This window comes from Bos mutus, chromosome 4 (genome assembly GCF_027580195.1).
Source record: "Bos mutus isolate GX-2022 chromosome 4, NWIPB_WYAK_1.1, whole genome shotgun sequence".
In the NCBI taxonomy this organism is placed as follows: Eukaryota; Metazoa; Chordata; class Mammalia; order Artiodactyla; family Bovidae; genus Bos; species Bos mutus.
This window is the reverse complement of record NC_091620.1, coordinates 58,706,235-58,721,341: the sequence shown is the minus strand read 5'-3', so window position 1 is coordinate 58,721,341 and position 15,107 is coordinate 58,706,235. Positions and strand designations below refer to the sequence as shown.

General features: G+C 39.5%; 1 protein-coding gene across 5 annotated transcripts in view; it reads left to right on the top strand.

The window, feature by feature from the left end:
- ELMO1 (engulfment and cell motility 1) overlaps positions 1 to 15,107 on the top strand; it is a 585,429-nt gene that overhangs the window by 507,446 nt on the left and 62,876 nt on the right. The gene's annotated exons all lie outside the window — the stretch shown is intronic.

The window sequence follows — 15,107 nt, the reverse complement described above, 5'->3', positions numbered from 1 at the left end:
CCTAGGAAAGATGAGCTAAACCATGGAGGCAAGACCAGGGCTGTTGGGTAACAGTCTAAATGGTAAATGTTTAATAAAGATTAAACTTAGAATTGGAAGTGAAACCTAGCTGGAATAGGTAGAATTTAGATTAGGGACCATTCCAAAACATAGCTCAGAAGGGCATCTCACTCTTTGTTTAGATGCTTTGGTGGTTCCTGCAGGGGGAATCCAGCTTCCTCGGCCTGGAACAGAAGGCTTGTGTGATTTGCCCACAGAAGCCTCATTGCCAGTCTTTCCACTGGCCAGCTTTCTCACTGTCTGTGTTCCAGCTATACAGAACTATTTTCAGTTTTCCCAATATGCCAGGGTTTTTCATAACTTTGCCAGAAATGTCTCTTCTCTTTTCTCTTCTACCTGGCAAATTCCTACTCATCCTACTTGACCTAATTTGAAAGATCTTATCTTTGGTGCTACTTCCCTGCTTAATAACCTATGGTATTATTATGGTTCTCCTCATGCCATATTATAATTATTTATATTCCTTTCTCAATTTCTAGTAATGAGAACAAAGTGGACATCCCCTGAATGTAATTGAATGAGTTAATGCATGATCCCAGTCCCAAAGATCCCAATGAATTTTTAAAAATTCATTCCCTGAAGTTCTAAATTCCAGAAGGTGCCTTGAAAATTCCAAGATCCCCACCCAACCTCTTGCTCTTTGGAAAGCTTTGCCAATTCTAAGCCCGTAGACGAGGTCCTCCACTGCTACAAATTTAGTCAACACAGGGTTTTTGTCATGGTTTCCCTTCTTCTGTCATTTTCAGTTGCCATGGCATTCTTGGAACTGTTTTCTCTAAACTGAAAATAAGTTTCCTCTTTACTTTTACTCTTCTACCTGAGGCTGTAATATTGACATAGAAGGTTATCCTGCAAGATGTGAGTCCAAGTTCAGAAAAAATTTCACTCAGGTTAGTGAACCCATTAGTTCTCAAAGTTGCATTCTATTCTCGAAGTTTGAGTAATCTTCCTTAATGTTCATTAGTTAATTAATTGGCATCTAGGGGATGTAGAAAAGAAAAAGGTGTAGTACCACCAGGCTTCCCAGGTGGCGCTAGTGGTAAAGAACCCACCTACTAATGCAGGAGACATAGGAGATGCAGGTTTGATCCCTGGGTCCGGAAGATCCCCTGGACGAGGCAACCCACTCCAGAATGCCTGCCTGGAGAATCCCATGGATAGAGGAGCCTGGCGAGTTACAGACTATAGGGGTTGCAAAGAGTTGGACACGACTGAAGTGACTTAGCACAAAACACGCATTCTAAGATGGAAGTTTTCATATTTTTCTTTGTCTTCCTTGTTTCCCTTTGCTTTTCCTTCTCTTTCAAGTCATGTTTGGGAAGATTTCTTAATTTTCAAAAGGAAAAGATTCCATAATCCAAGAATAAAACTAATTAAAATGACAAATTGACCAAAATGAGAAAAATGACAAATAATCCGTAGGCTGAAATTTTCCCAAAAGCCAGGAATAAATAAAATGTCTCTTAAAATGCCTGGTGGAGGAGGCTGATAAAAGAAACTCAACTATCTGTTGTTTCTTCTTCAGTCTGTGATATCTGAGTTTAAAAGGGAAAAAGTGAAAAAAAAATTAAGGATATGAAGTAAAATAATAAATAGAAGTTTATGAGCTTCTGTGTAGTTGGAGGTTGAGAGAAAATGTATTCATAGTGAACTAGCTAATGAATCAGTAGATTTTCTTTTAAGAATAGATTGTTCAATTTAACCTCCTCTCTTACGTTAAAGTGTTTCAGCTGGACAGTGGACTTGACTGGACTTGACCACCTACGTCTTATATTTGGAACTTTCAACCATTTTACTGTAAATAGATACCTTACTTTGTTTCCCTGAAATTTGCCTCATTCTTGCCTGGAGAATTCCACGGACAGAGGAGCCTGACAGACTACAGTCCATGGGGCTGCCAAGAGTCAGACACGAATGAGTGACTAACCCTTTTACTTTCATAAGGGAACAGGCAAAAGAATAATTAGCAAAGAGCAAATATAGAGAATCCCAAGTGTTTGATAGAGGGTGATAGATTTTGATAGTTTGATAGAGAGTGCCATAAGAAAGGGAAGGAGGTCTGCACCATGCAAAGAAGTCCTGCCACTCTCTGGAACAACCTCACCTGGGCACTTCCTCATAGTTAAAGCCCAGCAAATGCCCTAGAGTCAACGTGATCCTTCTTCCAAGGACTTTTTCAAGAGACATGCAACTTTGAAAGATAAACGACTACCACAAATATGGCGATTTTTACAGTGAATCTGCCATGGTCCAAATGCTTGTATCTCCACCAAATTAATATGTTGAAACCCAAACCCCATTTGGTATTAGGAAAGGGGCCTTTGGAAGGTGACGCTTAGGTCATGAGGGCTCTGTTCTCATGAATGGCATTAGTGTTCTTATAAAAGAGGGCCCACAGGGATCTCTAGTTTATTCTACCATGTGGGGACACAATGAAAATATGTCAGCCGTGAACCAGGAAAAGAGCCCCCACCCAGCATACTGACACCCTGATCTTAAACTCCTAGCCTCCAGAATTATGAGAAATAAATTTCTATTGTTGAATATATGCTGCCCAGTACGTGGTATTTTGCTATAACAGTTCCAACAGACTAAAACACAATCTTGTCTGGATCCTTGCTCCACTGAAGAACATTTAGGAACTTTTCTGTGTTGAAAATAAGGTATTTGGGAGAGTTCATTTGATAGTTATTGAATACCTACAATATACCAATGATTATACTTGACTCTTGAACCAAGTGCAAGAAACAGACCCTCATCAGCTGTCAGGGAGGTCACAGACGAGGTGGAAAGGGAGTAGTAGTAATAATAATAGTAATAACAGCAAAGAGCTGGTCACGACTTAGCAACTGAACAACTGTTATTATCCCCACTTTACAGTTGAAGTAACTGAGGCCAAGAGAGATTAAGTAACTTGACAAGACCACATAGCTAGTAAGTGGCAGAGCTAAGTTCTAAAGGCAGATCTGGTCCTGTGGTCCAGCTCCTAACTACAAGGTAGCACTGCTTCTCATGGACATGGAAATTGATCATCTAAATATGTTCATAGAGGCCTATAAAAAGAGCTTTGGGTGAACAGAGAATAGAGTGACTCATAAGAGAGTCAGAAAGGACGTCTCAAAACAAATGACATTTCAAGAGACAAGATCGTCAGTCTAACAACAGAGAAGTTAAATGGCAGAAAACAACATGGAAAATTCTGTTCATAAATTACCATTTTGTAGAGTGATTTAATATGTATATGTTTCATGCCAGATTTTTTAAAAACCTTTCCTGCATAAAACCGTAATGATCTATTGATATTCATTAAAATATATGCACATATATATACATGAATTTCATTATGAAGATATGAAAATTAATGTATTGAGCGAGAGAGTATGTTTTAGGGTATAAACTGAACACTGTGTTATGATTTAACTTTAAAGAACATTGTTTTTAGTTTCGGATGTTGTAGCAGTTGTTTTAAATATCCACAAATCAGCACAATGGGAAAATATAAGCCTTTCAGAGGTACATGAGATCAGCGTTTCTCTCCAGAGGCAGTGCCAGGTGATAGTTGCCTGCTCTGGGCAACAGTCCAGCTGCCCAGTCAGTCCAAATCTCATTTGTAAATAGGAGTGATGCATTCGTTTGTTCCATCATTCATTTCCAAGGACTCACTGACTCATATTCAACAAATTGTTTTGTGTGTAGGTCCAGAACCCTATATGTTGGTTCTTGAATGGCTGTCAATGGGCATATTACATACAGTAGAAGGGGTGAGATCTAGGTCTTAGAGGCCAGATTAGAGGATGAAGTCTAAAGCTGACCCCTGGAGGTGAAAGCTATTAGATATTTATTAGTCCAGGCTAGAATGACCAGAAGGAAGAACCAAGCATCCTGATCAGATTACTGCTGGTGTCTAAAAGGGGTTGGGCGCTTTGGGCACCCCATGGAGAGTTCTCAGTATGATACAGTATAGCTCTGAGAGGTCCATAAAATCTAAGATCTCAATTTAAGACATTGGCTAGAGATTTAGGAATGACAGGCTGGATGGTTGGATGACAGGGGCTAGGCCTCTAAGGAAAGAAGGTTGGTAATGGCCAGATGGGTTGTTCCAGTTGCAGCTAAGATCGTATCTTAGTTCAGGGTGGGCTTCATTTTCCTGAGAACTTTGGATTGAAGAAACTGTTCCACCAGGAGCCCAGCGTGAATCACAAAGCATTGAGCTATGAGTTGGAGCTTTGTGAGCACTGGGGGGCCAGAGCTCACATGAGAGGACTAGATATTGGTTTTGTAGCAGTACACTTGCAGCAGCAGCAGCAGCCTCACTTCCGTATTTGCCAGGTCTACTCTGTTCCAGGCACTGTACATTCACTCTGTGATGCTCACAGCAACCCAGCAAAGTTGATTTCATTATCCCATTTCACCGATGAAGAGATTGAGACTCAGACAGTAGATGATAAAGCCGAGTTTCAAACCCAGAGTTATCCGACTTTCTTCCTCTTTTACTAAATGCTACTTCTCTTGAGCCGGTCAAAACCGCATTCACTGGTGACAAAGATTGGTTTGGGAAAGATAAGGGGTAGGTAGCCTCATCTTTGAGCCTCAAGGCTCAAAGCTAGTATATGAACAGCACTGGGAAAGGCAGAGACTGCATGGTACTAAATACTGTGTGAAAGAAAAGCATCTTAGAAAAGAACGATTGTCCTAGTCATTATTAACCAAATGCTGGAGTCCGTGTGCACACAATGACATCCAACAGAGAGAGTTGCATTCTCTGCCTTCTAGGACCATCCAACCCAAGATGCACATTTACTGGGTTGAGTATTGAGCTAGGAGAAGGAAAGTTGCTGAATTTGTGCAAGTTATTTTTATTACAGATGTTGAATTACTTTGAGTTAGTCGAACCATCATTAGGTGTTGACTGAATGACTAAATAAATGAAGGAAGGAAGGAAGCCAGGTTTGCTTGCTCTTACAGATAAATCTTTATCTATGGATAAACCAAAAGAAAAAATATATTTTCTCATACCCCCTAAAGTGAGTCTACTTTGTTTTGTGGGAGGTAGCAATTTATAGACCTATCTACACATTATTTTCTAAAACTCAAGTATTTTGGAAGAGCAGATGGAGTACCATACTGTACACACTAGTCATATATTTTGAAATGTATTTCTTTTTGAGCAATTCAGTGCTGCTTTATTTAGCAAAAGTTGTTGAAGGTTTTAAAAGCAATGATCCAAAGAACCTAAGTGGCTGAAATATAGTGGACAGACAGGCATGATGGCAACGCTTTTCAAATGCTGCTCTTCGGACCCCAGCCCTGATCCCCATCACCTCCGCCATGTAGAGAAAAAGATCCCTTCCATCCTGGGAGATGTGGGTGTGGAGCCTGGTTATCTGTGGTTTTTTTGTAAATCCTCTGGGTGATTCTGATATGCACCCAGATTTGAGTACCGATCTTCTATACCCATATCTGAGTCCTACTCTTAGTTCCTTGCTTTCTTAAGACTCATTTATTTTCATAGATTAAATTATTAGATAAACTAAGGGAAGAAAACCCCATTCCTTTCATATTTCCTGAGTCACAGGGGAACCAAATAGGTATTTCCAATATGCCAGGAAATTTGTTTTATAGATTTCACCTAATTTTCACAAGAACTTACCAACATTTTAAGAGTTGGCCCTCAGATACAGATTTGGGTTGTGCATACTCCTCAGTCTTATATATAGCTTATATAGCTTATATAGCTTATCACCATAAGTCCATGGAAGACTTTCCTTTTATTTTATTTTATTTTTTTACTTGGAGGAAAATTGCTTTACAATGTTGTGTTGGCTTCTGCCATACAAGGCAAATCAGCCATAATTATAAATATATCACCTCCCTCTTGAGCCTCCCTTCTGTCCCCCCATCGCACTCCTAATGTTTACCTTTTATTTTGTTACTGTTCCTCTTCACCCTGGCTCCCAAACCCATTCCCCTTCCCAATAGAGAACTACCTACATATTCTGGAACTCAAATGTGCATGTGTCTTTATAAAATGTATCTTATTATTGGTGTATGTGTATATTGTCATTTTTGTAAATGATAAATCTTTAATACAAATAGGCTATAAAAAATGTTTCTTAGTTTTTACTGAACATTATGTTTTCAGGTAGATCCCTATTATGTAGACTCCTGACATTTTCATAGTATTTCATTGCCTGTATTTCATTTCACATTATTTATATCCTTCCAGTTGATATACACCTATCCCACCTCCAGATCTCCACTAGTCACGAAAAATTCCGCAACAAACATCCTCATTTGTAACCCTTGGGGACCCGTGTTAAGCATTATTTGGGGGATGCATACCCAGGAACTGGGATTCAGAGTCATATGATATGATTATTAGCTTCAGATTGTTCCTATATTAATAAATGGAAAAAGCACATGAGTGGTCTCACCTCCTTATACCCTCTCCAATGTTGGGTGAACATTTGGCCATTCTGATTGCTGAGAGCACGTGTCATTGTCGTTTTGATTTTCATACCTTGAAAAACTAGTGAATTTGAGCTTCTGTTCATGTGCTTCTTACCTATTTACCTTACCTTCTAAGAATTGCATTTTTATGCCCTTCATCCACTTTTCTATTTCTTTTTAAATTCTAGGTATTAATTCTTTGTCAGCTCTGGCTGCTGCAATAATTAACTCCCAGTTTTGTTATTTGTCCCTGGTAACTTACCAGTATCTTTTTAAATATCCTTATATTTAATGTCGGTAAATCCAACAGTTTTTCATCTTAAGGTTAATGGTTTTAGGATCTTATGAAGTACTTTCCCACCCAGAATAAGATTTGATTCCCATCTTTGTAGGTAAGGAAATGGAATCCCAGTGTTTATAATTATCAGTTAATAGCAGGATTTGAAACTATTAATAATAAGCTGTTAATAATGAAATTGTGGTGTCCACAACACTTTTAAACTAGTAAGTATTATTTGCACCTAAGACATTCTGTGAAATTCACTAAGAGAGCTCTCAAAAATTCCAGTCTGCAGCTTGCGTCCCTCAGATTTCACTGAATTTTCCTTTCTGCCCTGAAATTCTTGCAAAGTATCTCAAATTGCATTACCACCAGGCTGGTCGTAATTACAGCTTTGGCCTTCATTAAGCTAATTACTACTTGGACTCAAATTGAGCCATTTCGCTCAAATAACACTATAAACCAGTCCTTTCTCTGTGACATCTCTCCCTTTTTCTAGGAAAGTACAAGGCTGATATCAGAGCTCTGTGTCTCCTTAGAACAGGGGATTTCAAGTTTCCTTTCTCCAGGGAGCCCTGCAGTACAGTTCAGGTGCCTCACAGTGTAAGAGAAATGGAAGAAGGAGCTGGGGGCTGGAAGGGCGCACGGGCCCCTCTTCCAGTTTACACGGTCAAGCTTTGCCTTCATTTGGTGCGTGTACTGAGTAATGTGCTGTGCTTAGTCACTCAGTCGTGTCTGGCTCTTTGAGAACGCATGGACTGTAGCCCACCAGGTTCCTTTGTCCATGGGGATTCTCCAGGCAAGAATACTGGAGTGGGTTGCCATGCCCTCTTCCAGAGGATCTTCCCAGCCCAGGGATCAAACCCAGATCTCCCGCATTGCAGGCGGATTCTTTACCATCTGAGCCACCAGGGAAGCCCTGGTGGAAATTGAAAGTGAAAGTCGCTCAGTCACGTCTGACTCTTTGTGACCCCATGGCCTATAGTCCACCAGGGGCTTCTGTCCCTGTAATTCTCCGGGCAAGAATACTGGAGTGGGTAGCCTATCCCTTCTCCGACAGATCTTTCCGACACAGGAATCAAACTGGTCTCCTGCATTGCAGGCGGATTCTTTACCATCTGAGCCACCAGGGAAGCCCTGGTGTAAAGTACTGGGTAATACGTAAGATCTATTTGAAAAGGGATTCTACTGATAAAGGGGGAGGAAGGGGAGAAGTGTTGCCTTAGAGAACTAGACTACTTAATATAAACTGATATATTTTCATCTCTTTGCTTACATTACATTTATATAGTGCTTTACATTTTGAAAAACACTGACATTATTTGAATTTATAAACTCTTATGAGGTAGGCATATTTTAACAGCTGCAGCAAAATTTTCTCACAATTAAAGTTCCATCTTGTAGCACCTGCCTGTTCTAGCAGGCAGGCTGAAGGGCCATATGTCAGGAGATGATCGAGATTATCACCAGCTTAGGTTGAAGGCAGAACTAGGCCATATCTAATCTCTGTTTGGGCAAAGATGTTATAACTGGGAATGATTAGAGAAGAAAGTAACATTACAAGAACTGGCACCACTAAGCTTTTTGTCTGCTGGGGAAGGAAGGAGGAGCCTCCACACATTAATTGGACACGTGCTCTGGTCTAGTCACCAAGCTTGGTGCCTCATTTCATTTCACCTTATAGCCACTCTGGGAGGGAGGTATTATTATATCATTTTAAAGGTGATGAAAGTGAACCATGTCAGCTTAAGTGGAAAAGCCCAAAGGTTTTTTTTTTTTTTTTTCCCCCAAAGCCCAGAGCTTTGCAAAGCTCCAAAACCAGGACTCTTCCCACTGCATTAAGGATGCCTCCACATAAACATTACATCTTTTAAAGATTAGCCTCCTTGAACTTCATTTAAGCAGTTCTGTCTGGAAGGAAGCTTTTCATAAGTCATTCCGTCTCACGCTGGGCATCACATCAATGCCTTGATCCTCTCCATCTCTCTGGTGCTTACCTCCTGTTTCAGATGGAGCCGCATCATCTGTCGTTTATAGCTACATTCAGCCTCCTTGTTGATGAGGTCACTTGCCATGACTCAGCCCTCAGCATCTTTCCTGCTTTGATTTCCTGGGTTTCCAACGCAAGCCCCTGCTATTTTTGGTTTTGCCTCAGATAGAAAGATTGGAAAACAGCAGTCCAGCCTTCTGGTCCTTCAAAGTTGTTGATTCGACTTGGCTTTCTGTCTTCATTCATGAATTCTTTCTGGGCTGCAAGCTGAGGAGGTTTACATGATTGAAAGCTTCTTCTCTATTCTCAGAGAGTGTGCATCTGGGACACAAACAGAGGCCAAATGTGGTGTCAGCATTGATTATCTTTGTTTTCACTCTTCTGACCAGAATCCCATGTACACAATTACTCTTTCTCCTGCCTATTGCTTAAATAAAGGAGTAAATATGTTGAATAACATTGTTGAGTAGTTTTATTTCAAATATGCATATATCATGACTAGTGACCTGAGCAAGATGACCAAGACTAGGTATATTTAATCTTTTATTCCTAGGGCCTTTTATTCCTAGGGCCAGATTTTTAAATGGAACTGTGCTCTGTTCAATGAAAGCTGTTGGTTTTCACAACTTGATCTTCTGGGATCTTCATTTTACACCAGGAAGCCATTTACTCAAATGTTCGTGATCATTCTAAAATGATGGAGAGCAAGGTGTTTGCATAACACCTTATACTTTATGAAATACTTTCATATGTGTCATGCCTTTTATGTTAACTACTCTGGGGTAGATCTTATCATCCCTGTTTCACCTAAGTAAATTCAGATACAAAATGCCTTAAGCTGTATAAAGGAACATGAGTTTTAAAAAACAGCTGTATGCATGAGGAGATTGGGCAGGGTCACACAGACCTAGCTGTGCAAGTCATTGGCTTCTTTTGCCACAAATAATGCTGTTGATGAAGAAATAATATTATACTTTGCTGATGCATATAAAAAATTGAGGTAAGACTGAATTATCGTTCAGCTGGCTGACACTCAGGTCAGTATCAGAGGGGCAGAACTCCTGGAATTAAGCAGGGTTTTATATTCTAAAGTAGAGCCTTTGTGACCTGTTTTCCCTTCAGAATGGTTTCCTATAGGTGACTCTGTTAGCCAAGCCTGCAGAGCAGCCATTATGTCTTCAGGATACCCCAAGCAGAAGACAATGAGTATGCCACAGATTCTCAGTTGGCTAGGCAATATTCTAAGTATTGGAGCTAACACAATTAATAGAAAGCTTCCTTGCCCAAAGAATATGACAGTATGGTGGAGGTGGAAGGGGTGTTCACTTAAACTAAGCCTTTTAGTAGAATGAGATCAGGGCTGTGATGGGTGACAGGCCTGCTTGTGTAAGGGATGAGTAGTTAGCCCAATAAAGAGGGAACATTTCAAAAAGAGACATCAACGTGGAAGAACAAGGAAATCACCAGTAACTTGGTGTTTCTGGAAGGCAGAATCTGAACAGGGAAATGGCAATCAGTGAGACTAGAAGATACAGGCAGAGGCCCTGTGATGGGAGCCATCTTTTCTGACATGGAAAAGTTTATCTTTTATGGTGCTGGGCACCTGGATCCAAATGGTTGGATTTGTATTGAGTTCATAACACCGTGGAGAAGGGATGGGAGGATCTGAACATGAAGAGAGGGAGTTAGAAGGCTTCTGAATTCATCCGGATGAGGGATGTGGAGCCTCAACAGACGAAGTGGGAGTAGAAGGGAAAGGGCAGAGCTTAGAACCATGAAGAAGCTGGAGCCACAACTTGAGGACTGGACACAGAAGCTAAGGACTAGAAAGGTGTCCAAGATGACATCGTTATTTTTGGTCCAAAGGAGGACGCCATAAATCCTTATAGGACATGCTGTAGGCAGGGCAGTTTTAAGACAAAGATAATAAGTTCAAGTTTAGAAATGTGTGAGAAGTGTTTATGGGACACTTCTAAGACAATGCTTTGAGACAGAGAAATCAGTTTATATCTCAAAGCTAGAAACACAGCTTCTGCTCTTGTTTGTATTAATTTTTTTTTTTCTCATGCTACTCTTTAAATCAGTGGTTCTTTGGGACTTCATCATGACCAACTTTAAGGATCTGATGACAGCCACGGATTCCCTGGGGGTAGAAAAGCACATGTACACATTCATAAAACGTGACACACAATTACAGGTAATTTGAACAGCTCCAAGATAATACTCCTTGCTTTAAATGATACATGAAACTTTAAAACTCGATGCAAATCTCTGAGCTGCCAAGTTACATATTGAGAGACTATCAAGGATATTCTGCTATTGCTATATGATCAGAGTCCAATTGCAACCACATGGTTTATTACCGACCCAAGTCAATAGGACGTCGACAGGCAGTTACATACCTAAAAATTGGAGCACACAGGCTCGTTTTAACTCTTCTGTACACTACGCATATCTTTTTCATGACCCCATTCTTTGCCTGTGTTATAAACTCCTCCTCCGACTTTCCCCCAAAACGCAGCTAACAGAATGTGAGGTTGTTCAAACTCTGTTACTACTTATTGACAAATGTAGTCTTGTCCCAGTTCATTTCATAAGCTGAGAAAGCTGTTGTGAGAACAAACTCATGTCATCTTCCACTGCATTCTCTGCTCAAGTTGGTTAAATTCTATGTCCGGAAGTCAACTCACTTTTGTTTAGACAAAAGTATAAACATCCCACAGCTTCTGTCTCTGTATTTTAACTCTTTTTCTACAAGCTCTGTACATGTTCTCACAAGATAAACTTTTTCACACATTTTGTTCTCCTGCTGAGGAATGTTGGCATTCCTCTCCTCTAATGTGCTGAGTAGTGCTTCAGACCAACAGAGTCCCCCCAGAAGATACAAAGGTGCATTAAAGATATTGTCATCTATTATTTATTGAGTGCCTATTAGGTACTAGGTCTCCCTTGAGGGTTTCCAGTCTAGTGAAAGAGGCAAATGTGGATTTATAAATTGCACACAGTGTGATCATTATGTTAGTAGAGGTGTTGAACTCAGGGGATTATAAAACATGCATGCAGGGATGCCCCTTGCCTAATGGGTTGAGTCTTTTGGTCATTTTTGTGTGAGCATTTATTGCACCCCTCCTGAGTGGGCTTCATGGTGCTGTAGGGGTAAATAGTTGGACAAATCTTGAATTTGAGCAACTTTGACAGCTTAATGAAGATGTACAAAATAAGCTTTAATGGGAGGTAGAAGTAAAACATGCCACACACACGTGAAGAAAAGCAGAGGGGAAACTAGTACTTATTAAGTACCTATTATGTGTCAGAAGTTATTTTAGATACTTTCATTTATACTTTCTAATTGAATGCTCCTACCTGTATTTAGGCTTAATTAGCCTTTTCTAATTTAATTTAGAAATTAAGACTCAGAAATGACAAATTAACTGAAGAGTTCCTTGTTTGTGAAACTCATGATATTTCCAATCTATATTGCTAAAGGACCTTAGGAAATACATCAAAATAATGAAGTGAGACAGAATATGACCCATTTACTTAATGCCCAGTGTTCCAGTTTTCTCTCCACTTCATTTATCTCTTTCGCCCTGCCCATTATGGGTCAGTTTATACCCAGAACATCCCTAGGGGTTGTACCTTACCAGCTTTAACTATCATTAATATTATGATAATTTCAAAAATAAATCCCTTTGGATGTGGCTTAGCAACTGGCTCCTATCTTTCTCCTGTGATTTACCCCATCTTTGGTAGCGTTAATATTAGAGATAATTAAACATGCTGTCTTTACAGGATAATTTTCAATGGGCATGTCTTCTTTTGTCCTAAAGTATGAGCATTTCTTAATAAGGCATAGACATGGCAGGCACCTTTTCTTATGTTTCAGTGCCTTTTCATGTCCTTTTTAACAAGACTGCTGACAAAGCCACTCTTTTTTTTTTTTTAACTTTACAATATTGTATTGGTTTTGTCATATATCAACATGAATCCACCACAGGTATACATGTGTTCCCCATCCTGAACTCTCCTCCCTCCTCCCTCCCCATACCATCCCTCTGGGTCATCCCAGTGCACCAGCCCCAAGCATCTAGTATCGTGCATCGAACCTCCACTGGTGACTCGTTTCATATATGATATTATACATGTTTCAATGCCATTCTCCCAAATCATCCCACCCTCTCCCTCTCCCACAGAGTCCAAAAGACTGTTCTATACATCAGTGTCTCTTTTGCTGTCCCCCATACAGGGTTATTGTTACCATCTTTCTAAATTCCATATATATGCGTTAGTATACTGTATTGGTGTTTTTCTTTCTGGCTTACTTCACTCTGTATAATGAGCTCCAGTTTCAACCACCTCATTAGAACTGACTCAAATGTATTCTTTTTAATGGCTGAGTAATACTCCATTGTGTATTTGTACCATAGCTTTCTTATCCATTCATCTGCTGATGGACATCTAGGTTGCTTCCATGTCCTGGCTATTATAAACAGTGCTGCGATGAACATTGGGGTACACGTGTCTCTTTCAATTCTAGTTTCCTCAGTGTGTATGCCCAGCAGTGGGATTGCTGGGTCATAAGGCAGTTCTATTTCCAGTTTTTTAAGGAATCTCTACACTGTTCTCCATACAGGCTGTACTAGTTTGCATTCCTACCAACAGTGTAAGAGGGTTCCCTTTTTTCCACACCCTCTCCAGCATTTATTGCTTGTAGACTTTTGGATCGCAGCCATTCTGACTGGCGTGAAATGGTACCTCATAGTGGTTTTGATTTGCATTTCTCTGATATTGAGTGATGTTGAGCATCTTTTCATGTGTTTGTTAGCCCTCTGTATGTCTTCTTTGGAAAAATGTCTGTTTAGTTCTTTGGCCCATTTTTTGATTGGGTCATTTATTTTTCTGGAGTTGAGCTGTAGGAGTTGCTTGTATATTTTTGAGATTAGTTGTTTGTCAGTTGCTTCATTTGCTATTATTTTCTCCCATTCTGAAGGCTGTCTTTTCACCTTGCTTATAGTTTCCTTTGTTGTGCAGAAGCTTTTAAGTTTAATTAGGTCCCATTTGTTTATTTTTGCTTTTATTTCCAATATTCTGGGAGGTAGGTCATAGAGGATCCTGCTGTGATGTTTGTCGGAGAGTGTTTTGCCTATGTTCTCCTCTAGGAGTTTTATAGTTTCTGGTCTTACGTTGAGATCTTTAATCCATTTTGAGTTTATTTTTGTGTATGGTGTTAGAAAGTGTTCTAGTTTCATTCTTTTACAAGTGGTTGACCAGTTTTCCCAGCACCACTTGTTAAAGAGATTGTCTTTAATCCACTGTATATTCTTGCCTCCATTGTCAAAGATAAGGTGTCCATAGGTGCATGGATTTATCTCTGGGCTCTATTTTATTCCATTGATCTATATTTCTGTCTTTGTGCCAGTACCATACTGTCTTGATGACTGTGGCTTTGTAGTAGAGCCTGAAGTCAGGTAGGTTGATTCCTCCAGTTCCATTCTTCTTTCTCAAGATTGATTTGGCTATTTGAAGTTTTTTGTATTTCCATACAAATTGTGGAATTATTTGTTCTAGCTCTGTGAAGAATACTGTTGGTAGCTTGATAGGGATTGCATTGAATCTATAAATTGCTTTGGGTAGTATACTCATTTTCACTATATTGATTCTTCCAATCCATGAACATGATACATTTCTCCATCTATTAGTGTCCTCTTTGATTTCTTTCACCAATGTTTTATAGTTTTCTATATATAGGTCTTTAGTTTCTTTAGGTAGATATATTCCTAAGTATTTTATTCTTTTTGTTGCAATGGTGAATGGAATTGTTTCCTTAATTTCTCTTTCTATTTTCTCATTATTAGTGTACAGGAATGCAAGGGATTTCTGTGTGTTGATTTTATATTCTCCAACTTTACTATATTCATTGATTAATTCTAGTAATTTTCTGGTGGAGTCTTTAGGGTTTTCTATGTAGAGGATCATGTCATCTGCAAACAGAGTTTTACTTCTTCTTTTCCAATTTGGATTCCTTTCATTTCTTTTTCTGCTCTGATTGCTGTGGCCAAAACTTCCAAAACTATGTTGAATAGTAATGGTGAAAGTGGGCACCCTTGTCTTGTTCCTGACTTTAGGGGAAATGCTTTCAATTTTTCACCATTGAGGATAATGTTTGCTGTGGGTTTGTCATATATAGCTTTTATTATGTTGAGGTATTCCTGCTTTCTGGAGAGTTTTTATTATAAATGGATGTTGAATTTTGTCAAAGGCTTTCTCTGTATCTATTGAGATAATCATATGGTTTTTATTTTTTCAATTTGTTAATGTGGTGTGTTA